Here is a 26615-nt window from a genome sequence, read left to right on the forward strand (position 1 = left end):
AGATGAAGACAGAATGATATCAGACAATCTCATGAATTATGTCTGTGAGCTGATTGGAAGTTGCCATTCCAGTTACCCATTATGGGTGCTGCAATAAAATGTGTCCAGATTATGGGCATCCAGATCTTTACAATAAAACATTCTGTGGAAACTATTGCCCGTGATGATTGTTGCCAACAATCGCCATGAAATCGTTGTCGACTATCACTGCATTAAGTGCGCGTATTGAATTTGTGAGAATATGAGGATGTAACATGTATTTTGATAACATTAGGTGATGGTGTATATTCATACGTGTGCTAGCATGTTTGCATGAGTGAATGTGCATTATTGCATCCGTACATAGATGTGCGAGTATGCATTTTTGTTTGTCTATGTGCCCGTCTATGTTTGTGTGCCTGCGAGAATGGATTTTGTCCTGAGTGTGCATGTCTGAATGGGTATGTGCTTATCTTCGCGTGAACAGAGGAGCATTGGGGAGGTGAAGAACTTCAGCGGAGTGAAGCGTCTCCAGGAGGACAAGCGCTTTGCGAAGGAGAAATGCACAATGGAAGAGAAGCGCCCCAATGAGGTGAAGCGCCTCGCCAAGGTGAAGCACCAAACGGAGCAGAAGTGCCTTCGAAATAATATCCTCAAAGACGTGAAACGGGTCATGGAAAAGCGCCTCCTTGAAGAAACGCGCTTCATGGAGGAGAAGCGCCTTCGCGAGGTGAAGCGTCTCAAGGAGAAGCATCTGGAGGAAGAGAAGCGCCTCATAGATGTGAAGCGGGTCGAGGAAGAGAAGCGCCTCATGGAGGAGAAGCGGGTGGAAGAAGAGAAGCGCCTTGTCGAGGAGCAGCACCTCATTGAGGTGCAGCGAGTCGAGGAAGAGAAGCGCCTCATGGAGGAGAATCGCCTCTTTGAGGTGAAGCGTCTCATAGAGCTGAAGCGTCTTGAGAAAAAAAATAAGCGACTTGAGGAGAGGCGCTTTCGCAAGGTGAAGCTCCTCGAGGAGAAACGTCTCATTCAGGAGAAGCGCCTCGTTGAGGTGAAGCGTCAAGAGGAGGAGGAGCACTTGATGGAGGAGAAGCGTCTTGTGGAGCAAAAGCGCCTCGAGGAAGAGCAGCGCCTCGCCAAGATCGAGCGACAATGGCTCCAGACCGCTACCACCAGCAGCAGCACCACTACTACTGACACCACCTCCACCACCGCCGCCATCGCCGCCGCCACGTCCTCCAATCCTGTGTGGGGCCCAATTGCTCCGAGCTTTGGAGAAGAGGGCTTCCAAGAAGATAAAGCAAACTCCGGAGTCGCTGAGCCACGGTAAACCACTCTGCGTGTGCGCCCTGTGTGTTTATTTTTGTTATTTATTGCCATGCTTCTCACGCAGCATCAGCCTTACTCGGTCTCAAGACTTTTTTTCAGGAGGATCCTGCCAAGTTTGCTCGCATTTTTCAAGAAAGTTGCTACTGTTTGCGATCCAAATTGAACAATTTTCATTGCTTGTGTGGGTTCAGTAACAGGCAGAAAGCTGCAGAACCTTCCCAGAACAGGTGGCTGCATAATCCACACGGAGAATGTGGCCAAACGTGGAACTCAAACCCAGGTCAATGTTGCTGTGATGCACAGGTGTTCAAGCCCTGTCGCGCTCTCAAAATTCACAGACACTGCAAACCCCACCTGTACATTCCGCTATACTGAGGACAGATTTATTTTTCATAACTGGTTTCTGGGTTAGACCACATAACGAAGTGGGCATATCTTCACCATGTAACCCTCCATCCACCGTGAGATTTTCGCTGTCTATCGCCTGTTTCCAGGCCAGTTGCCAAGTCGCTTTGTAATGCACAGCGACAGCTACCACTGAGAGGGGTGTTCAATTTAAAACGCGATGAGATGAGAGATGCGAGAGGCTCATCGCATGCAATGCGCACTCTGAGATGCCTTCGACGTCAAGGGAGGTGGTTCTCTCGACCACAAATCACCGACGGACACTTTTTTAAATCGTGGATGTGTTGATGCGACCAAATGGTCGTGTACTCATTCTTCATCATTACAGTTCAGATCTTGCTTCCCGCCCTGGCTATTATTGCTGCTGCATTGACCACACAGCTCCACACCCATTCCGTCACAGTGGACGTTCAGGATCTCTATCGATGCCATTTGAAATGCTTAGGACATTATGTGCAAGGGGTCAATTAGAATATACATATATAAAAATGTCAATCTAGATTTGAAGTTTTCGTGACTACAGGGATCCATACTCTTTGGTTATATCGGTAAATTCACGTAGGTATGAAATAAAATAAATTAAATTAAATCACGACGTTTCGATGGCCATGTCGTAATTGCAAGAACGTTTCTTGCTGTGGTTTTCCCACCTGATGATGATTGCTTGTGTTGCAATCGGAACGTTGTGATCTAACTTATTTTATTTTATACCTACGTGACTTTACCGAAAGAACCAAAATAATGTCACTTCAAATTAATCAGCTAAATTTGCACAGCATCGCCACCCACTACTGTGAAACTACAGCAGTCTGTGTGAGACACAGCTGCACCTATCTCAAGGATAGCCTGGCGCCATGAGAATGACAGCACCAATACTAAGCACACTCACTGGCCATGTCGTTATTGCTGTTTCTATTCAGCTAGAATTAATCCGCCACACATTCCACCCACGGACGATGGGGAGATGGCCATGTCTGCCGTAGCAGCAAGGTGGAACGGTGTCGTGTTGTCTCTTCACAGATCTGTGCCAGTGCAGCCCTCCTCCTCACTCGTCCAGGCCTTTGAAGTGAAGACAGAGGTTGTGGAGAAGGAGACGAAGGAAGAGGTGAAGGAGGAGATGATGGAGGATGAGGTAGAGACAGAGGAGGAGGAGAAATCGGAGGAAGAGAAGGCAAAGGAGGACGAGATTGTGATGGTGACAATGGAGGAGAACACGGAGGGAGAGGAGAAAGACAATACAGAGATGGAGGACAAGGAAACAACAAAGGATGAACAGATGGTCGTGGTGGAGGACATGGAGACGACGGGCAAAGGGGAAACAATGGTGGTGGAGGAGGAAGAGAAGACGGTGTTGGAGATGGTGGTGCCGGAGGTTGAGGAGGAGATGCAGGAGGAAGAGATGGTGCTAGCAGAGGAGAAGAAGATGGAGAAGATGGAGGTGGCGCAGGAAGAAGAGGAGGAGGTAGAGGAGAAGATGGTGGTGGAGGATGAAGAAGAGGGGATGGAGGAGGATGAGACGGAGGAGAAACCGGAAGAGGTGCAGGTGGAGATGCACGAAAAGAAGAGGAAGCGAGGGAGCCTCGCTCGCGTGGCGAGAGCGATCGCCTCACTCCTCCGCCGCGTGCTGCTTTGTGGTGGCAGGTCCACCGCCCAGTAGGGGTGGTGGCGGTGGTCGTGCATCGGTGCCGACCGTGACCACTATCACCACACTAACCGCCCACCCCGTGATACTCGCTACACACACCACACGGTTCCCCAGAGAGACGGTGCAACGTTCAGGTCCAGAATACCGAAGTATACCGGGAATCACCTGTACTTAAAAACACGTAAATTGATAACACTATAAACAATAACACTAAACATTAAACGACAAAAAAAGCTACCAACTGGTTTTATAATTTATACCACCATAAACGGAGGTACGGTATTTTAATTTCATTAGAAGTATTATAATGGAACTCTACACATGTTTGTTAATTGTCCGTTCAATCGAACCGACGGTCGGATATGTGAACTGTGGGGGTCGAGGGTAAGAATGGCATTCAAATTTTAGAATGACAATTTGGTCGTTTTAGCAAATTACTGTACTTGAATGTATGTTATGTGCAAATGCAAATTGTTAGTCTAAAATGCGAGTGAGGGGTTAAGAGGTGCACGTTTAATCCAGTGTTAACATTTATTTTAGCATCATATTTAAGGACACTGTTGTTGATAAGAATTCGTCTGGACATGTTATGTGCCTTGTTCTACTCGATCAACCAAAATTAGTACAATGTCGGTCATACAGGAGTGTGATTTCATTCATGAGTAGTATTCGCAGAGCCCCGATGACACTAACCTACCTAAAGTTATGGTTAAAAAATAAATCTTGAGTGACTTAATTCTCAGCTCAGACATGATCATCGCAATCATTTCCAAAGACGTGTGGGGTCCTGCGAGAGCAGGTCCCGACAACAAACAGCTGGGCAGCAGAATCGGAAGTAGCTGCGTTGCCCTCGAAATGTGATGTTGCTGCTGTTGTTGCTGCTGTAGTTGCTTCTGATGCTGTAATAAACGCAGGGAGGTGGTGTTCCGTGATGGGATGACGCCTTTGATTAAAGCCTCTGTTCAAACTCACCCGATTGACGCCCTTGATCGTCGCATTTGATCAACTCTGATATTGTATTCTCTCACATGTTAAGCTCTATCATAGTGAAACATATTATAACCTATGAACTACAACCTATGCATTGTAACGCTGTAAAATAATATTATCTATTGGGTTTCACTCCCTCGTCGAGAAGGCCGCTCTCTTCCTTTTCTAAAGTTACATGCTAATTTCTCTGCATTCACTTTAAATCGAGGACAAAGTTTTTCCATTTATTCAAAATAAGTGCACAATTACAAACTGAGATGCACTTACATATTCATGCATGAAGCACAATGGGCACATTACTCTTCGGTATGTTAATAGACATGCGGATTGTACCTTCCAAAATTAACAATCGAATGTAAATATCCTGAAAGACAAAGGATTGGATCCTAGGGGGGGAGTTATAAGGCGGCTCAGAAGCAGAGCTCAATGCCATTTCGAGAGGGAACTTGATGAGGTTGGACGCTCGACTCGTCGCTCTGCTGATCGCCCTTCAACCGCGAGACAACGCAGCCTGGCGAGCACAATTGCTGTGTCGACAGTTAGGCGACTTTGCGTCGGGAGAGTTCGTGGCAACATCTTCAGATGGGTTCCAGACAACGATATATATCGTGAATCTCCAAGTAAGTGTCTATTTTCGCGGATAAACTCTTAAACGTGTTCGTCGTCAAATTTACGGGATTTTTTTGCGTCTCGGTTAGACGCGAGTGTCGTTCTTGTTTTAGCAGTTAACAAAATCCAAAACTCAACGCTAAACATCCTTTCGGCCGATAGCGTATTTTTGATTCGATAACACCGCTGCTGTTACTACGCTCACATGGAGCAGAGACGCTCTCCACAGCCCCACGCACACGGGGGCAAAGAACAATTCAATTGCTATGTGTGTGGGAAGGCATTTTCATGGTCATCAAGTCTTAAGAGACACCAGAGAACACACACGGGTGAGAAGCCATTCCTGTGCTCTGTGTGTGGGAAAACATTTGCACACTCATCACATCTTCAGAGTCATCAGAGAACACACACGGGCGAGAAGCCATTCCTGTGCCCTGTGTGTGGGAAGACATTTGCACAGGCATCAAATCTTCAAACTCACCAGAGAACACACACGGGCGAGAAGCCATTCCTGTGCCCTGTGTGTGGGAAGACATTTGCAAACTCATCACATCTTCAGAGTCATCAGAGAACACACACGGGCGAGAAGCCATTCCTGTGCCCTGTGTGTGGGAAGACATTTGCACACTCATCACATCTTCAGAGTCACCAGAGAACACACACCGGCGAGAAGCCATTCCTGTGCCCTGTGTGTGGGAAGACATTTGCACACTCATCACATCTCCAGTCACCAGAGAACACACACGGGCGAGAAGCCATTCCTGTGCCCTGTGTGCGGGAAGACATTTGCACAATCGACAACTCTTCAAACTCATCAGAGAACGCACACGGGCGAGAAGCCATTCCTGTGCCCTGTGTGCGGGAAGACATTTGCACAATCGACAACTCTTCAAACTCATCAGAAAACACACACGGGCGAGAAGCCATTCCTGTGCCCTGTGTGTGGGAAGACATTTGCACACTCATCACATCTTCAGCGTCACCAGAGAACACACACGGGCGAGAAGCCATTCTTGTGCCCTGTGTGTGGGGAGGCATTTGCACACTCATCAAACATGAACAGGCATCAGAAGGTCCACAATGATAGGAAACTGAAATCAAAAGCTGAAATTCAAGGTGCTGCAATGAGTCCTAAAGAAGTTTCCACCTTCGATCCCATGCAGTTGGATCCCGAGAGATGGCTGGATGTAATGGAGTGGCTCGAGAGTCAACCAGAGAGCTCGGAGTGACTGAAAAAATATTATGTCATGTGGTTATACCTTTTAATCCGTATCGAGTACTTTTGTGTGTAATTTTGACCATTTTAGTTTTACAGTTTTTTGTGAGTTTAATTACGTGCACAGTGGTGGTTTGTAATGTTATCGGATTACTTGCCGAAGTGGTGTGATGAGCACTGGTTGTGAGAGGGTTCAATTGTAGTCGTTAAGTGTTCCTGTTGAGCTAAAGTTGGAATGCGTCTGTAGTTAGATCTTTACTCAACATTTTAAAAGGTTTTTTTCAAGTATATAGCTTTTTTTGGTTGGTAATAATCGACTTTAGATAGTCGATTTCAGGATGTACATTGATGACGCGTTCGTTAGATATATGGCCTTGACTTCAACATAGACGCACAGTGAACAAATGTGGTGAACTAATAGGGAAATCATGGGGAAGGAAACTTTAACGCTTTGGTATTCTTGGAACGGATATGGTTTGAATTGTACTGGAAATGTGTAAACATAGGACGTAATAAATATTCCCTTCGAGTTTTGACGTAAAAATTATTGCAGATGAATACAAACGTATTTTTAACAAATGTTTGTCCGGTCTTTATTTTATAATTTTCCTAGCAAAAACATGTTCACATAATTCCAGGTGGAGGATCTCCGTCACACAAATGTGCCCTTAACTGGCAGTATATTGGCTGTCTACCCGATTAAACACGTGTTCCTTGAGGGGAAAGGTCCCCGTAGTTAATCGTTCATCAACGTAACAGTCCCTAATCCCGAAGTATGTCGGGGATGAACTGTACTCTATAACATGTAAACTGTAATACTATAAAATATAACACTAAACATTAAACGATTGTAAACTAATTTTTAAAATTTATAACCATATAAACGGAGGTAAGGTATTATAATATCATTAGAATCACAGTGTGGTCGTATAAGAATCACGCACGAACCCATTATAAACTCATGAGATTACGAGCAGTCGCCGCCCGCTTCGCGGGTGGTGTGTACATGCTTGGTTGGTGGGGAGTTGAAAGTGGCTGGACACAATATACATGTTTTGGTGATTGTTTTATGTTAATTTTTGTAAGGTTATATGCATTTTTATGAGACGCTCAATGGACAAATTTAAAGAATGCAACTTATTCAAATATAGAATGCAACTTATTGAAATATCTGGCGATACACGATATTCTTCGTGTACACTCCGTCTTCCTCCTCGTCGTCAGGTCCCTCAATAAGCGCCTTGATGTTGGATCTTGCCGTGACTCGCGATAGTGCCACGTACAGTTGGCCGTGCAAGAAGCATGGCGTTGGTAGATATAATCCCAGGTTGTGAACAGTTTGCCCTTGCGCCTTGTTGATGGTCATCGCGAAGGCTGGGACAATGGGGAACTCTTTGCACCGAAGTAGAAATGGGAAGTCCTTCGTGTCCAATTCGCGGCGGATATGGTTGTTCTCAAGCAGCGAGTCCAAGACCAAGTGTGGGTACTCGGAAAGCTGCGGGAGGTCGTCAAAGTCCGACAGAGCCATCCCACCTGCCGTGAGGAACTCGTGGAAGCTGTGAAGGATCTTGAACTTTACCATTTCTTTTATTTTCTTTGATGCTGCTAATCGTGCATAATGCACGGGTATAAGTAGTACTAATCACATACCTGCATTTCCCATATCCCCTCCCTTTGATGCTGCTAATCCTGCATAATGCACGGGCATAAGTAGTACTAATCACATACCTGCATTTCCCATATCCCCTCCTTTTGATGCTGCTAATCCTGCATAATGCACGGGCATAAGTAGTACTAATCACATACCTGCATTTCCCATAAATATGCTAAATTCCTCTTGATATGCAATTTTTTTTGTCAAGGCGCCCTTTCCCCCCCTTCCAACCCAGCTTATATATATGCTCCAAGCACGTGTGCTGCTTCATTCAGACGCTGTCGCCTCGACAGACCTGGTTTTCACCTGAGGACGGCGGCTTGCATTGTGGCCGAAACGTCGTGAGAATTATTTTATTATGTTTTATTTTTATTATTTTATTACTTCCCTTCTACGTGACTTTACCGAAAGAACCAAGAAGATTTACAATTTCTTCTTTGTTGGTCAGCTGGCGGTACTGGTACTCGTAATCGCGAGCCAATTCGTCGTAGAATTTATCCCAGAGAGCCTTGGTATCTGCTGGCATGGAATACAGCAGAATGGTAGCGAAGAGTTGACGAAGCTAGTACGGCATCTGAAAGAGCGAGGCTTCTTCCAGACACGCAACCCATTCGCGATCGCTCTCAAGGTAGCCTGCTCGCATGGCTGCTTCCAGCGGTTTGTTTTGTTTAATTTTATTCGTAACGCACCATCCGTATGCGCTCCACCATCCACCATGCCCTTGCATGGCAAAGACACAGCTCCGGTGTGCGTCAGCGTGTGCGCCATCCACAGTGACATTGGTCAGAAATTGCACCGTTCCGATCGCACACAGGTTAGCCCCTGCATCCTCCGTCTGTATGTACACACACAGACAAATCCGTGATGGGGCAACCTATTTTTTTCTTATAAAAACATATTTTGTTGGTGTTTTTACATTTACGTATTCACATTGTGGGTGTTTTACGCATGCATCAGATTTTTGGGTTCCTCACATATGGTATCAGAGGTGTGGGTCATTCCATTTCTCTTCTTCTTTAGTGCTGCCTAACGGCGTGTGCGACTTCACGATGATATTGGTCCCGGTCTAGCACGGCGTGTAGAGTTTGTGCTGTTGTTAATTGTAGCCATGTTTTGATGTTACTTAGCCATGTCGTTTTTGGCCGTCCTGGTCGTTTTTTCCCTTCGATTTTTCCTTCCAGGATTTGCTTTAATAGCTGGTATTTGTGGTCGTTTCGGGCAATGTGGCCTAGGTAGTAACACTTCCTGCTAATGATGGTCTTCAGCAGTTGTCTGTCAGTGCCCATATCTTGCAGAACTTATGTATTGGTGGTTTTGGCTGTCCATGGGATTTTCAGCATTCTTCGATACAGCCACATCTCGAAAGCTTCGAGCCTTTTTGTTGCTGTTGTTGTCAGTGTCCACGTCTCTACTCCGTACAGCAAAATTGACCAGATGTAGCATTTCAGTGTGCGCAGTTTCAGTGATGTACTCAAGTTGCGGTCTGCAAGGAGTGATTTCCATTTAATAAATGCTTGCCTTGCTTGTTCAATTCTGCTATTGATTTCGACTTCATGGTTCAACTGATCGTCAATGATTACACCAAGGTATTTAAATCGGTGTACTTGTTCCATTTCTCAATCAAACAATAACAGGGAACGTTTCAGTTATGACAGCTTGCAGATAGAAACATTGCATGATCGTATACTAATAATGACAGAATTTGTACCCCAGTGGAGGGCATCCCCCACCCGGCGCTTCTTACCGGTACTGTGAGACTTAGAAATCCAGACCTCTCCTCCTCCTGAACCGTTCACAATACCCTGTGGTAGTATCATAATCATCTCAATAAAGCGATCACTTTCCAATGCCCATTTTGATCCCGGGAGTTACCCGGGTGGTGTCACACTGTACTCATTGTTTTAGCATGTCGCAAATTCCGATATGGCTTGTGCAACGGCCAGAGAGTGACAGCGGCGGGGGCCGGGCTGCAACCTTTTTTGACAGTTTATTACATTTCAAAGTGCATGGGATTGGCACTCCAAAACATCATAAATGTACAGTAACGCCAACTGCATCCGTGCCAAACATGATACGCGGACACATGCTGCATATTATGCAACACATGCCCTTACCAGCAGCAGCATGCACAACATCTGAATTACACAACCGAAGTAGACAGCAAGCCGTCCATGGAGACGTGATCAACGTCAATACATAATAATGGTAATAAGCCGGATAAACCGAAAAGTACCCATTGTACCCATCAAACAGTCAGCTGGGTTGCCCCATGGGGGTATTGACCCATGGGCGAAACTGTAGGGGGCGCTACGCAACTGGCTGTGGTCCCGGCAGGTGAAGCTGCCAGCTCAGTCCGCTAAGACTGTATAGCGACCCCTGCCTACTCGTAAGGTAAAGTTGTTTGGGGACTCCACTAATCGCAGCACGCATCACCCATTTTTTACTTAAATAAACGTAATATTAGCGTAACTACCATTCGCACACTTGCATACACACCACACTCACACAGCGCAGGGTCTGCGCCCACAGTGCACTGCAGCACTGCGGCGCAGACCTTGCCAAACCTATGCTATCGCTCTCTTCGGGGCGTGTTAATTATTTATTTTTATCGAATCAAATTGAGCTGTGGCTTTTTGCCGGCTGTTTTATTTTCATCGAATCAGAGCGAGCTGTTTGGGCGGGTCCGTAAATAAATTAACGTCCAGATACGCACGCAGACGACCAAACCAGCGTAGTTGTTTAAGATGATGCTAAAATAAATGTTAACACTGGATTAAACGTGCACCTCTTAACCCTCCCTCGCATTTACGACTAACGATCAGCACTTGCACATAATATACATTCAAGCAGAGTAAAATTCTAATACGAACCTATTGTTATTCTAAAATTTGAATGCGATTCTTGCCCTGTACCCCCCACAGTTCACATATCCGACCCCCGGTTCGTTTGAACAGATAATTTACATACATAGGTGTAGAGTGCGATTTTAATACTTCTAATGAGATTTAAAGACCGTACCTCCGTTTATGGTGCTATAAATTATAAAACCAGTTGATACTTTTTTTGTCGTTTAATGTTTAGTGTTATTGTTTATAGTGTTATCAGTTTACGTAGACATAAACCTTGCGAATTGATTCATAACGAGGACCTTTTCCCACCAGAGCGCAATCCGCTAATGAAAAGAACTCAGGGCGGCGGGAACACGTGCTTCCATGTGCAGTGGGGGACAGGGCATGGTGTATTGCCCACAGGTGCCACCGGGTATGTACCCCAAGTTGCTCCGCCCATGGCGGGGTCATGTAGAGGTCATAGAGGTGGGTGATGTAAAGACAGTGTATCAACTAAGGGACAAGTGGTGACAACAAGATAGAGAGAGTTCGAGAAGGGAAGGCGAGACCAAGTGTGGGCGGAGGTTCACGCCGAGAATGAGAGAGGGGGAGGAACGATGTTTGGGGCTGTGTTGGCTGGTTGCTGTCTCGTCGTCGTTGCTAAATCGTGACGCCTGGGGTCTGAAACCGCGTTAAAGGCTAAATAAAAGAGTTTGGAGTAATTACAATTTTAACGATTCATAATTGCACTGGCTTAAATTGGTTTTGTTCGATTAATTTATATATTCATACTGAATATTGCTATTTGATGCCATTGAGATGGAACATTCATCCAATAGTAGACAGCTTGATCCTAATACCACCAAAGTGTTATTCAAATAATTTTAATCCCATCCTGATTCTGCACCTTCCGTTTCACATATCCCACCATTGGTTCGCACGTCCATATTACATACAGACATGTTACATACATGCATGTACCATGTTACATACATACATGTTACATACTTACGAGCATAGTGCGATTCGAAGAGGACCACGGAATGATTATAATAATTCGATTGAGATTCAAATATAACACTTCATTGTACGGTTTGCTAATCTATAACACTAGTTAATAATGTTATTTTATAGCGTTTTAATGTATAGCTCATAGGTTATATTGTTAGATTTCACAGATTTAGAGTTTACTTTAACATTTGTTTACGGTAATTTGTATATTCTTCAAATGTATATGTTAATGTTTTTAAATTATATTGTTGGAGTTCAAATTGTTAACGTTCACAGTGTGAGAGTTTACAATGTAAGAGTATATCAAAGGCGTCGATCGAGAGCGTTGATCTGGTAGGTTTGATCAGAGTTTTTTTTATATATAAGCCGTTATCCTCTTACGGGACACCAACACGCTGCGTATATGACAGTGCTCTCGCGGGACCCCTCACGTCTATGGAAAATATTGAGATGATCCTATCTGAGCTGAGATTTAAGCGTTATCGTTTACAGTATTACAGTTTACATGTTATAGAGTACAGTTTATCCCCAACATACTTCGGGATTAGAGACTGGTAAGTTGATGAACGATTAACTACGGGGACCTTTCCCCTCAAGGAACACGTGTTAATCGGGTAGACAGCCAAGATACTGCCGGTTAAGGGCACACTTGTGTGACGGAGATCCTCCACCTGACATTATATGAACATGTTTTTGCTAGGAACATTATAAAATAAAGACCGGACAAACATTTGTTAAAAATACGTTTTTATTCATCTGCAATAATTTTACATCAAAACTCGAAGGGAATATTTATTATGTCCTATGTTCACACATTTCCAGTACAATGCAAACCATTTCCGTTCCAGGAATACCAAAACGTTAAAGTATCATTGATTTCCTTATTAATTCACCACATTTGTTCACTGTGCGTCCATGTTGAAGTCAAGGCCATATATACAAAGATCGCGTCATCAATGTACATCCTGAAATCAGCTATCTAAAGTCAATTAATACCAATCAAAACAGCTATATACTTGAACAAAATCCGTTTAAAATGTTGAGTAAAGATGTATCTACAGACGCATTCCAAATTTTGCTCAACAGGAACACTTAACGACTACAATTGAACCCTCTCACAACCAGTGCTCATCACACCACTTCGGCAAGTAACCCGATAACATTCCAAACCAGCACTGTGCACGTCATTAAACTCTCACAAAAACTCTAAAACTAAAATGGTCAAAATTACACACAAAAGTACTCGATACGGCTTAAAAGGTATAACCACATGACATAATATTTTTTCAGTCACCGCTAGCTCTCTGGTTGACTCTCGAGCCACTCCATTACATCCAGCCATCTCTCGGGATCCAACTGCATGGGATCGAATGTGGAAACTTCTTCAGGAACAATTGCAGCACCTTGAATTTCAGCTTTTGATTTCAGTTTCCTATCATTGTGGACCTTCTGATGCATGTTCATGGTTGATGACCGTGCAAATGCCTTCCCACACACAGAGCACAAGAATGGCTTCTCACCCGTGTGTGTTCTCTGGTGACTTTGAAGATGTGATGACTTTGCAAATGTCTTCCTACACACAGGGCACAGGAACGGCTTCTCGCCCGTGTGTGTTCTCTGGTGTCTCTGAAGACTTGATTGCCGTGAAAAGGACTTCCCACACACAGAGCAATTGAATGGCTTCTTGCCTCCGTGTGCGTGGGGCTGTGGAGAGCGTCTCTGCTCCATGTGAGCGTAGTAACAGCAGCGGTGTTATCGAGTCAAATGTACGCTATCGGCCGCAATGATGTTTAGCGTTGAGTTTTGGGTTTTGTTAACTGCTAAAACAAGAACGACACTCGCGTCTAACCGAGACGCAAAAAAATACCGCTAATTTGACGACGAACACGTTTAAGAGTTTATCCGCGAAAATAGACACTTACTTGGAGATTCACGGTATATCGATGTCTGGAACCCGTCTGAAGCTGTCGCCACGAACTCTCCCGACGCAAAGTCGCCTAACTGTCGACACAGCAATTGTGCTCGCCAGGCTGCGTTGTCTCGCGGTTGAAGGGCGATCAGCAGAGCGACGAGTCGAGCGTCCAACCTCATCAAGTTCCCTCTCGAAATGGCATTGAGCTCTGCTTCTGAGCCGCCTTATAACTCCCCCCCTGGGATCCAATCCTTTGTCTTTCAGGATATTTGCATTCGATTGTTAATTTTGGAAGGTACAATCCGCATGTCTATTAACATTGTGCTTCATGCATGAATATGTAAGTGCATCTCAGTGTGTAATTGTGCGCTTATTTTGAATAAATGGAAAAACTTTGTCCTCGATTTAAAGTGAATGCAGAGAAATTAGCATGTAACTTTAGAAAAGGAAGAGAGCGGCCTTCTCGACGAGGGAGTGAAACCCAACAGGTAATATTCTTTTACAGCGTTACAATGGATAGGTTGTAGTTCATAGGTTATAATATTATGTTTCACTATGATAGAGCTTAACATGTGAGATTCTACAATATCAGAGTTGATCAAATGCGACAATCAAGGACGTCAATCGGGTGAGTTTGAACAGAGGCTTTAATCAAAGGCGTCATCCCATCACGGAACACCACCTCCCTGCGTTTATTACAGCAACAGAAGCAACTACAGCAGCAACAACAGCAGCAACATCACATTTCGAGGGCAACGCAGCTACTTCCAATTCTGCTGCCCAGCTGTTTGTTGTCGGGACCTGCTCTCGCAGGACCCCACACGTCTTTGGAAATGATTGCGATGATCATGTCTGAGCTGAGAATTAAGTCACTCAAGATGACTTTTTTAACCATAACATTAGGTAGGTTAGTGTCATCGGGGCTCTGTGAATACTACTCATGAATGAAATCACACTCCTGTATGATCGACATTGTACTAATTTTGGTTGATCGAGTAGAACAAGGCACATAACATGTCCAGACGAATTCTTATCAACAACAGTGTCCTTAAATATGATGCTAAAATAAATGTTAACACTGGATTAAACGTGCACCTCTTAACCCCTCCCTCGCATTTACGACTAACAATTTGCATTTGCACATAACATACATTCAAGTACAGTAATTTGCTAAAACGACCAAATTGTCATTCTAAAATTTGAATGCCATTCTTACCCTCGACCCCCACAGTTCACATATCCGACCCTCGGTTCGATTGAACGGACAATTAACAAACATGTGTAGAGTTCCATTATAATACTTCTAATGAAATTAAAATACCGTACCTCCGTTTATGGTGCTATAAATTCTATAACCAGTTGATATCTTTTTTTGTCGTTTAATGTTTAGTGTTATTGTTTATAGTGTTATCAATTTACATATTTTTAACTGCATGTGATTCCCGTTATACTTCGCTATTCTGGACCTGAACGTTGCGAAACGATTCATAACGAGGACCTTTCCCCACCAGAGCGCATTCCGCTAATGAAAAAAACTCGGGGCGGCGGGAACACGTGCTTCCATGGGCGGTGGGGGACAGGGCATGGTTGTATTGCCTACAGGTGCCACCGGGAAAATCCCCCAAGTTGCTCCGCCCATGGCGGGGTCAGGTAGAGGTCATAGAGGTGGGTGATGTAAAGACAGTGCGTCAACTAAGGGACAAGTGGTGACAACAAGATAGAGAGAGTTCGAGAAGGGAAGGCGAGACCAAGTGTGGGCGGAGGTTCACGCCGAGAATGAGAGAGGGGGAGGAACGAGGTTTGGGGCTGTGTTGGCTGGTTGCTGTCTCGTCGTCATCGTTGCTATATCGTGACGCCTGGGGTCTGAAACCGCGTTAAAGGCTAAATAAAATAACCCTCTGCAGTCTGAGTCCGGAGTCAATACAATTGTAACGATTCATTATTTCACGGGCTAATATTGGGTTTGTGCGATTATTTTACATAATCATACTGAATATTGCTATTTGATGCCATTGAGATGGAATATTCATCCAATAGTGGACAGCTTGATCCTAATACCACCAAAGTGTTTTTTAAATCCCATCCTGATCCTGCACCTTCTGCTTCACATATCCCACCATTTGTTGGCACGTCCATATTACATACATACATGCTACATGTATACATGTTACATACATACATGTTACATACATACATGTTACATACATACATGTTACATACTTACGAGCATCGTGTGATTCAAAGAGGACGACGGAATGATTCCAAAAACTCATCTTTACTCAACATTTTAAACGATTTTTGTCAAGTATATAGCTTTTTTTTTAATCGACTTTAGATAGCCGATTTCAGGATGTACATTGATAACGCGATCGTTGGATATATGGCCTTGACTTCAACATGGACCCACAGTAAACACATGTGGTGAATTAATAAGGAAATCAATGTTACTTTAACGTTTTGGTATTCCTGGAACGGAAATGGTTTGCATTGTACTGGAAATGTGTGAACATAGGACGTAATAAATATTCCATTCGAGTTTTGACGTAAAAATGATTGCAGATGAATAAAAACGTATTTTTAACAAATGTTTGTCCGGTCTTTATTTCATAATGTTCCTAGTAAAAACGTGTTTAGCGAGTTTCAGGTGGAGGATCTCCATCACACAAGTGTGCCCTTAACCGGCAGCATCTTGGCTGTCTACCCGATTAAACACGTGTTCCTTGAGGGGAAAGGTCCCCGTTGTTAATCGTTTCTCAACCTACCATTCCCTAATCCCGAAGTATGCCGGGGATACACTGTACTCTATAACATGTAAACTGTAACACTATGAACGATAACACTAAACATTAAACGATTATAAACTAGTGTTTAAATTTAGAACCATAAAAACGGAGGTAAGGTATTTTACTTTCATTAGAAGCATTAGAATCGGTGTGGTCGTATTAGAATCACACTCTGCTCATATGTATGTATAGTCTACGTGCAAGGATCAGATAGAAAATAAAAAAATTACAACACGGTCGTATTACAATCAAGACGGAATATTTATATATAAATACTTAGAAAAACACCACTGTCACATGACACATTCTCAAACTGCAACACTCAAGTGACAGAAAAAAAAAAGCCAAAAAAAAGAACAACAATGGACAAATCCTAAAAACAGTCATCACACGCATGTTAGTAGCTGTTAGAAGAAGACAACACCTAGCACCTTCAACTATACACATCGTACAGCCCCAAAGAACCAACTCGTAAATGTCACGGTATTTGACAGTCTTCGAACTTCTTAATTTCGTTCTCGATTAATTAAGACATTCTTGGCAAGTGCTATCGCTTTCACTCGTGATTTGCCTCCTACTTATTGGTCTCAGTTTTCGAGAACCAACAAAATAGATGTGATGTCCTCAATTATTCCAAGCTGCACAATTCACGGTTCTAGACTGCTTTGAACAGCCAAATGTTATCGCAGTAAACAATTCGGACCACAGCAGGAAACTCAATCTCGAGCATCTGCGAAGCAACGATATGAGGGGGCTAAGACATGCAAGTTTATTCGAGTGTTGACGTTATTTTAGCAATATACTTCAAGACACTCTATATGATAAGAATTCGTTGACATGGCCTGTGTCTTGTTCTCCTTAATCAACCAAAATTATACCAAATTACGTCATAAATGAGTGTGAGCTAATTCTTCGGTAGTATTCGCTAAACACCGATGGCACTAACCTACACTAAGTTATGTATAAACAAAGTAAACTTTAGTCGCTCAAATCTCAACTCAGATAGGATCATCTCAATTATTTCCATAAACGTGTTGGGTCCCACGAGAGCAGAGCCGGCGTGCAAACAGCCGGGCGGCAGTTGGAGCAGAAGCAGAAGTCGCTGCTTTGCCATCGAACGGTTTCGTAGCTGCTGTAGTTGCTTCTGTTACTGTTATATAGGCAGCATGGTGGTGTCCCGTGATGGGATAACGCCTTTGATGAAAAACTATGATCCAACAAGTCACCTTCCTTGTCGAGACGCATTCTAAACACAACACTGTACTTAAATATGTTGCTAAAATAACGTCTACACCCGATTCAACATGCAGTTCCACCTCGGCCATGAGCAACCCACAGCACGCGCAGAGGCAGGAGACCACCAGGGAGACGGCCTCAACTTGAAGAGAAAGTTGACAAACTCACGGATGCCATCACCCAGCTGTTACAACGCCTGTCGGATGAGACGCTGCGTCTCGCGGCACCAACCAGGCGAGTAAAGAAAGAGCAGAGCTGAGCCCGAATCGGAAGCCGCCACCCAAACATCAGCAGCAGTCGATAGCGTGATTCTAATAGGACCACGTTGTTATTATAATCATTTTAATGCGATCAAAACCGCGCACCTCCCAGGTTGCATTTACGACTCCCGATGTACATCTACATATAACATACATTCTAGCTCAGTGTAATTCTAATACGACCATAGTGTTATTCTAATAATTTTAATCCGATCCTAATCCCCCAGTTCGCATATCCGACCCCCGGTTCGCATGTCCAACGGACATACATATTACATACGAACGAGCACAGTTCACTGGCACGTACACTATTATACATACATATGCGTGATTCTAATACGATCACATTGTGATTCTAATACTTCTAATGATATTCTAATATTGATTTGAAGCTTTCGTGACTGCAGGAATTAATACTCGTTGGTTCTTTCGGTAAAGTCACGTAGGTAGAAATGAAACAAGGTAAATCACGTTTCGGACGAAACACAAGCGCCCGTCTTCAGGTGAGAATCGCGATATCCGCGATGTCTGCTGCGAGCAGCACGATGTCTGCTGCAGACATCGTTTCGGGCGCTTGTGTTGCGTCCGAAACGTCGCTATTTATTTTGTTTTATTTATACCTACGTGACTTTACCGAAAGCACCAAAGAGTATAGATATCCTAATACTGTCCCTCCGTTTACGGTATTATAAATTATATAAAAAAAACTAGTTTATAGTCGTTTCATATTTAATGTTATCTTTAAAGTGTTACAGTTTACATGTGTTAGAGAACACGGGTGCCCGCTCCGCCTGTCGCCGTGGAGACTTGTGCGCTGTGAGGGCTCACACCCACCGCAAACACCCGTTCCGCGATCCCTTTAAACGAACGTGATCACCCGCTCGCGGCGGTCGCGCGTGTGCGTTCAAAGTCATTCGCCCTCCGACCCCCGTTCAGAGCGTGTGATCGCTGCACCGGGCTGTGTGAGGGGAGGCGTCGCATTTGATTGAGGGAGAGGCAACGCTGTGTTTACAGGCGTACGGGAGCCGGCGACGAGCCATGCCCCTATCGCGAACTCGCGGAGGTGCGAACCAGGGAGGGGAACCGTCGGGCGACAGTCCTTACCCCGCGAACGATGAGCCCAGCGGCGGCAGCAGCTGTTCGCAGACCAGCGAGGGGTCGGGGAACGGCGGGACCCCCCCTGCAGTCGGCGCCCAGCAGCGAGAGACCTCGGGGGCCAGCGGCAAAGACAGGACCACGGTGTGAAGCTAAGACTTCGAATGAGATTCGAATATCACACTTCAATGTACGGTGTTCTAATCTGTAACACTAGTTTATGATGTTATTTTATAGCGTTATAATGTATCGCTCACAGCTTATATTGCTAGAGTTCACAACATTATAGTTTACTATAACACTAGTTTGTAGTGTTATTTTAAAGGGTAAGGCGCTGTGAGTTAGGCGATGTGACTGGGTGATCACACGGATTCCGAAACACAGCGGAGACGACACATTCCACCGAGCTCCGTCTCCCCACATGGACAACGACATTCTCAGGTTTAAAAAATGAATAGAAATGTTTAAATACGTTTTTTGAAATCATGTGTATTGTATATATGTTATAATGTGTGATTGTTATACTCTTTATATATGTTATAATGTGTGATTGTTATACTCTTTACCACACATTCATCCAACAGTGGACAGTGTGATTCTAATACGACTATAGTGGGATTCGAATAATTGTAATTCGATTAGAACAACCTACATTGAAGTGTGATATTCGAATCGCATTCAAAGTATTCGAATCACTCCGTGGTCCTCTTCGAATCACACTACGGTCGTAATTATGTAACATTCATGCATGTAACATGTCTGTATGTAGTAAGTATATGTGCATTTTATATGTCTGTTTGTAGTAAGTATATGTGCATGTAACATGTATGGATGTAACATGTATGCATGTAACATGTATGCATGTATGTAATATGGACGTGCGAACCAATGGTGGGATATGTGAAACGGAACGTGCAGGATCAGGATGGGATTACAATTATTTGTATAACACTTTGGTGGTATTAAGATCAAGCTGTCCACTGCTGGATGAATGTTAATCTCAATGGCATCAAATAGCAATATTCAGTATGTATATATAAAATAATCGCACAAACCCAATATTACATACATACATGTTGCATATATATATATATGTTACATGCACATATACTTCAAACAGACATATTACATACATACATGTTACATACTTACGACTGTGATTCGAAGAGGATTACGGAGTGATTCGAATAATTCGAATGCGATTAGAATATCACACTTCAATGTAGGTTGTTCTAATCTATAACACTAGTTAATAATGTTATTGTATAGCGTTATAATGTATAGCTTGAGGCCCGGGGTGCCTCAAGGATCCGCCACGTGCGAGGAACCGGTGCCTGGAGCCTGGTCAAATTCTTCAAAAGAAGCCAGGGACCTGCCTAATCCTTCAAGGCTGTGGTGCGAGCCCTTGACGCCACGAAATGCACAAGAATCTACCATGGGCGAGGGACGGGCGTCGAGAACCAGGTCAAAATGCGCAAGGTTGCACTTGTAGGCTCCACGCCCAATATCAATACTGGATAGTGCTATTCGGTGCCATTGCGATGGAACATTCTACCAGCAGTGGGCAGCTTGAGTCTAACACGACCATGGTGCGATTTTAATAATTTTGATGCGATTCTAAATCTGGCACCACCCAGGCCGCATTTACGACTCCCGATGTGCATCTACATATAACATACATTCTAGCTCAGTGTAATTCTAATACTACCAAAGTGATATTCTAATCGTTTTAATCCAATCATAATCCTGCACCCCCCAAATCGCATATCCGACCACCGGTTCGCATGTCCAAAGGCCATAGATGCATATTACATTCGTACATACGAGCACAGTTCGCTTGCACGTCCACTATACATGCATATGCGCAGAGTGTGATTCTAATACGATCACGTTGTAATTCTAATACTTGTATTGAGATTATAATACCGTACCTCTGTTTTTGGTGTTATACATAATTTAACTAATTTATAGTATTTTAATGTTTCGTGTTATCGTTTATAGTGTTACATTTCACGTGTCATAGCGTACAGGATTCCATGTATACTTGATGATTAGGGACCGTAACGTTGTGAATCGATTTATAAAAGGGACCTTCCCCTCCTGAACCACACGTGTTAATGGCGAGACAGCCAACATGATGCCTGTTAAGGTCAGACTTGTGAACGGAGATGCTCTACCTGAAACTCGGCTCCACACGTTTTTGCTATTAACATTCAAAAATAAAAACGGACAAGCAGTTCATCTTCTTGGTTCTTTCGGTAAAGTCACGTAGAAGGGAAGTAATAAAATAATAAAAATAAAACATAATAAAACAATTCTCACGACGTTTCGGCCACAACGCAAGCAGCCGTCCTCAGGCGAAGAATGAAGCACCACCAAGCTTGGAGCGTATATTTAAGCTGCGTGATTCTTATACGACCACACTGCTTTTAATGATTCTAATGATATTATAATACCTTACCTCCGTTTATATGGTTATAAATTAAAACACTAGTTTATAATCGTTTAATGTTTAGTGTTATCGTTTATAGTATTACAGTTTACATGTTATAGAGTACAGTTTATCCCCGACATACTTCGGGAATTAGGGACTGGTAGGTTGATGAGCGATTAACTACGGGGACCTTTCCCCTCAAGGAACACGTGTTAATCGCGTAGACAGCCAAGATGCTGCCGGTTAAGGGCACACTTGTGTGACGGAGATCCTCCACCTGAAACTCGCTTAACATGTTTTTGCTAGGAACATTATAAAATAAAGAACATTTGTTAAAAATACGTTTTTATTCATCTGCAATCATTTTTACGTGAAAACTCGAAGGGAATATTTATTACATTTCCAGTACAATGCAAACTATTTCCGTTCCAGGAATACCAAAGCGTTAAAGTATAATTCCCCATGATTTCCTTATTAGTTCACCACGTTTGTTCACTGTTCGTCTATGTTGAAGTCCAACGAACGCGTCATCAATGTACATCCTAAAGTCGATTATTACCAACCAAAAAAAGCTTTATACTTAAAAAAAACTTTTAAAATGTTGAGTAAAGATCTAACTCCAGATGCATTCCAACTTTAGCTCAACAGGAAGACTTAAACACTACAATATTGTCCGGAATTGAACCATCTCACAACCACTGCTCATCACACCACTTCACCAAGTAATCCGACAACATCAAAAATCACCACCTGCACGAACTGTAAAACTAAAAGGTCAGAATTACACACAAAGTTTCTCAATCCGGCTTAATAAGTAAACAACCCTCGCTCTCGGTTTGATCCTCGAGCCACTCCATTACATCCAGCCATCTTTCAGGATCCAACTGCATGGGATCAAAGGTGGAATTATCTTCAGGAATCATTGCAGCAACTTGAATTTCACCTTTTGATTTCAGCTTCCTATCATCAGCAACTGCAGCAGCAGCAACTGCAGCAGCAGCAACACAAGTCTGACCTTAACCGGCAACGTCTTGGCTGTCTCCACCATTAACATGTGTTCCTAGAGGGGAAAGGTCCCCGTTAGAAATAGTTTAGCAACGTTCCTTTCCCTAATTCCGAAGTATACTGGAGATCACTTGTACTCTAAAACATGTAAACTGTAACGCTTCAAAGATAACATTAAACATTAAACGAATATAAACTAGTTTTTTTTATATAATTTATAAAACCGTAAACGGAGGGACAGTATTAGAATATCTATACTCTTTGGTTCTTTCGGTAAAGTCACGTAGGTATAAATAAAACAAAATAAATGACGACGTTTCGGACGCAACACAAGCGCCCGAAACGATGTCTGCAGCAGACATCGTGCTGCTCGCAGCAGACATCGCGGATATCGCGATTCTCACCTGAAGACGGGCGCTTGTGTTTCGTCCGAAACGTGATTTACTTTGTTTTATTTCTAACTACGTGACTTTACCAAAAGAACCAACGAGTATTAATTACTGCAGTCACGAAAGCTTCAAATCAATATTATAATATCATTAGAAGCATTATAATCGCAATGTGATCGTAATAGAATCACACTGCACATATGTATGCATATTACATACATACTATGGTCGTATGTATGTAATATGTATGTCCGTTGGACATGCGAACCGGGGGTCGGATATGCGAACTGGGGGTCGGATATGCGAACTGGGGGATTAGGATCGGATTAAAATTATTACAATAACACTATGGTCGTATTAGAATTACACTGAGCTAGAATGTATGTTATATGTAGATGTACATCGGGAGTCGTAAATGCAACCTGGGAGTTGCGCGGTTTAGATTCGCATCAAAATTATTATAATAACAACGTGGTCCTATAAGAATCACGCTATCTACTGCTGCTGATGTTTCGATGGCGACCTCTGATTCTGGCTCAGCTCTTCATTTACTCGCCTGGTTGGTGCCATGGGACGCAGCGTCTCATCCGACAGGCGTTGCAGCAGCTGGGTGATGGCATCCGTGAGTTTGTCAACTTTCTCTTCAAGTTGAGGCCGTCTCCCTCGTGGTCTCCTGCCTCTGGGCGTGATGTGGGTTGCTCATGGCCGAGGCCGGAACTGCATGTTGAATGGGTGTAGACGTTATTTTAGCAATATATTTAAGTACAGTGTTGTGTTTAGAATGCGTCTAGGCAAGGAAGGTGACTTGTTGGATCAGAGTTTTTCATCAAAGGCGTTATCCCATCACGGGACATCAACATGCTGCGTATATAACAGTAACAGAAGCAACTACAGCAGCTACGAAACCGTTCGATGGCAAAGAAGCGACTTCTGCTTCTGCTCCAACTGCTGCCCGGCTGTTTGCACGCCGGCTCTGCGCTCGTGGGACCCAACACGTCTATGGAAATTATTGCGATGATCCTGAGCTGAGATATGAGCGACTAAATTTGACTTTGTTTAAACATAACTTAGTGTAGGTTAGTGCCAACAGTGTTTAGCGAATACTACCGAAGAATTAACTCACACTAATTTATGACGTTATTTGGTATAATTTTGGTTGATTAAGGAGAACAAGACACCTGCCATGTCGACGAATTCTAATCACGTACATGTACTTCTAATCACGTACGTAATCACGTACAACTATATTGCTAAAATAACGTCAACACTCGAATAAACTTGCAGGTCTTAGCCCTCTCATATCGTTGCTTCGCAGATGCTCGAGATTGCATTCCAACTTTAGCTAAACAGGAAGACTTAAACACTACAATATTAACGGGAATTGAACCATCTCACAACCACTGCTCATCACACCACTTGACCAAGTAATCACCACCTGCAAGTCAAGAACTGTAAAACTAAAGGGTCAGAATTACACACAAAAGTACTCATGGCTGTTTAATAGATGTAACCGCATGCAACATTATATTTCAGTCACCGCTAGCTCTCGGTTTGATCCTCGAGCCACTCCATTACATCCAGCCATCTCTCGGGATCCAACTGCATGGGATCGAAGGTGGAATTATCTTCAGGACTTATTTCAGAAGATTTGATGACTTGGAAAATGTCTTCCCACACACAGGGCACAGGAATGGCTTCTCTCCTGTGTGTGTTCTCTGGTGACTCTGAAGAGTTGATGAGTGTGCAAATGTCTTCCCACACACAGGGCACATGAATGGCTTCTCGCCCGTGTGTGTTCTCTGGTGTCTCTGAAGATGTGATGGCCATGAAAATGTCTTCCCACACACAGAGCAATTGAATGGCTTCTTGCCTCCGTGTACGTGGGGCTGTGGAGAGCGTCTCTGCTCCATGTGAGCGTAGTAACAGCAGCGGTGTTATCGAGTCAAAAGTACGCTATCGGCCGCAAGGATGTTTAGCGTTGAGTTTTGGATTTTGTTAACTGCTAAAACAAGAACGAGTTTATCCGCGAAAATAGACACTTACTTGGAGATTCACGGTATATCGATGTCTGGAACCCGTCTGAAGATGTCGCCACGAACTCTCCCGACGCAAAGTCGCCTAACTCTCGACACAGCAATTGTGCTCGCCAGGCTGCGTTGTCTCGCGCTTGAAGGACGATCAGCAGAGCGACGAGTCGAGCGTCCAACCTCATCAAGTTCCCTCTCGAAATGGCATTGAGCTCTGCTTCTGAGCCGCCTTATAACTCCCCCCCTAGGATCCAATCCTTTGTCTTTCAGGATATTTGCATTCGATTGTTAATTTTGGAAGGCACAATCCGCATGTCTATTAACATACCGAAGGGTAATGTGCCCATTGTGCTTCATGCATGAATATGTAAGTGCATCTCAGTGTATAATTATGCGCTTATTTTGAATAAATGGAAAAACACGCTCCCCATGCCCTCCATTGTCTTCGATTTAAAGTGAATGCAGCCCCGTGGCGTTGCCAAAAATCGCCGAGCTTCGGGAGTGAGCACATACAGACGCGTAGTGAGCACACTTGCAATACAATCACTCTAACATCAGTAACCAAAATCCGATCTGGTACATGGTCTCCGCTTGGTCTGGTTTGTATCCGTCATCACTCTGGAGACAAACAGCGAGGCATGGTTTGGTCAGCCACCACCTCGTTTGCCAAAACGACTTTAATAGCTGCTCTCAAACAACACTATCACCAATGGTGGTTTACAGGCGAGGCTGTTAAGCGGACAATCAGTCGTTTTGGGCAAGGCGCATGGGAAAATACACACCTCTGTTATCCCATAAACATAATACACAGCATCGGTAAGGCTGCATTGTTGGGGAGATGTAGTTTGGGTAAGGTGCTGTCACTGGAGTTAGGCGATGTGACTGGGTTATCACACGGATTCCGAAAAGCAGCTTAGACGATACGATCCACTACGCTCCATCTCCCCACATGAACGACGACATTCTGAGTTTTAAAAAAGTGGAATATATATTTGTAAATACGTTTTTTAAATAATGTTTATTGTATCTATGTTACAATGTGTGATTGTTATACTCTTTATTTGTGTATACTGTATATACTTATATGGCTATTCGATTCCATTGATACGACACATTCATCCAACAGTGGAAAGTGTGATTCTAATACGAGTGGGATTCGAATAATTGTAATTCGATTCTAATCCTGCATATCCTACCCCCGGTTGTCATATTAACTTACCATACGTACAACCACAGTGTGATTCTAATTAGCTCAGTGCGATTCTAATGATTAGTATGCGATTATAATCCCACACCTCCAATTATGTGGTTCTGCACTATAACAGTTAATCGTATTTTAAAGCGTAACAATGGATAGGTTGTAGTTCATAGATTATAATATTATATTTCACTATGTTAGAGTTTAACATGTGAGAGTTTACAATGTCAGAGTTGATCAAGAGCGTCAATCTTGATCGACGCAGAAGCAAATGCAGCAGCAGCATCACATTTCGAGGGCGACGCAGCTACTTCTGATTCTGCTGCTTCCGCTGCTCAGATATTTGTTGCCAGGCCCTGCTCTCGCGGGACCCCACACGTCTTTGGAAATGATTGAGATGAAGATGTCTGAGCTGATAATTAAATTAATAAAGAGTACTTTGTTTGTGTGTAGGTCTGTGTCATCGGGGATCAGCGAACACTGCTTATGAATGAACTCGCACACCTTTATGACCGACATTGTACTAATTTTGGTTGATCGAGACGAACAAGGCACGTGCCATGTCCAGACGAATTGATATTAACAATATTGTCCTTAAATATAATGCTAACAC

At 43.5% G+C, this 26615-nt stretch overlaps 1 pseudogene; it reads right to left on the minus strand.

Moving 5' to 3' along the window:
- The window catches only part of LOC133361332 (oocyte zinc finger protein XlCOF6-like), a 61059-nt pseudogene that overhangs the window by 25141 nt on the left and 9303 nt on the right, over nucleotides 1–26615 (minus strand).

This window comes from Lethenteron reissneri, chromosome 72 (genome assembly GCF_015708825.2).
Source record: "Lethenteron reissneri isolate LAM-NWPU_2019-01 chromosome 72, ASM1570882v1, whole genome shotgun sequence".
In the NCBI taxonomy this organism is placed as follows: Eukaryota; Metazoa; Chordata; class Hyperoartia; order Petromyzontiformes; family Petromyzontidae; genus Lethenteron; species Lethenteron reissneri.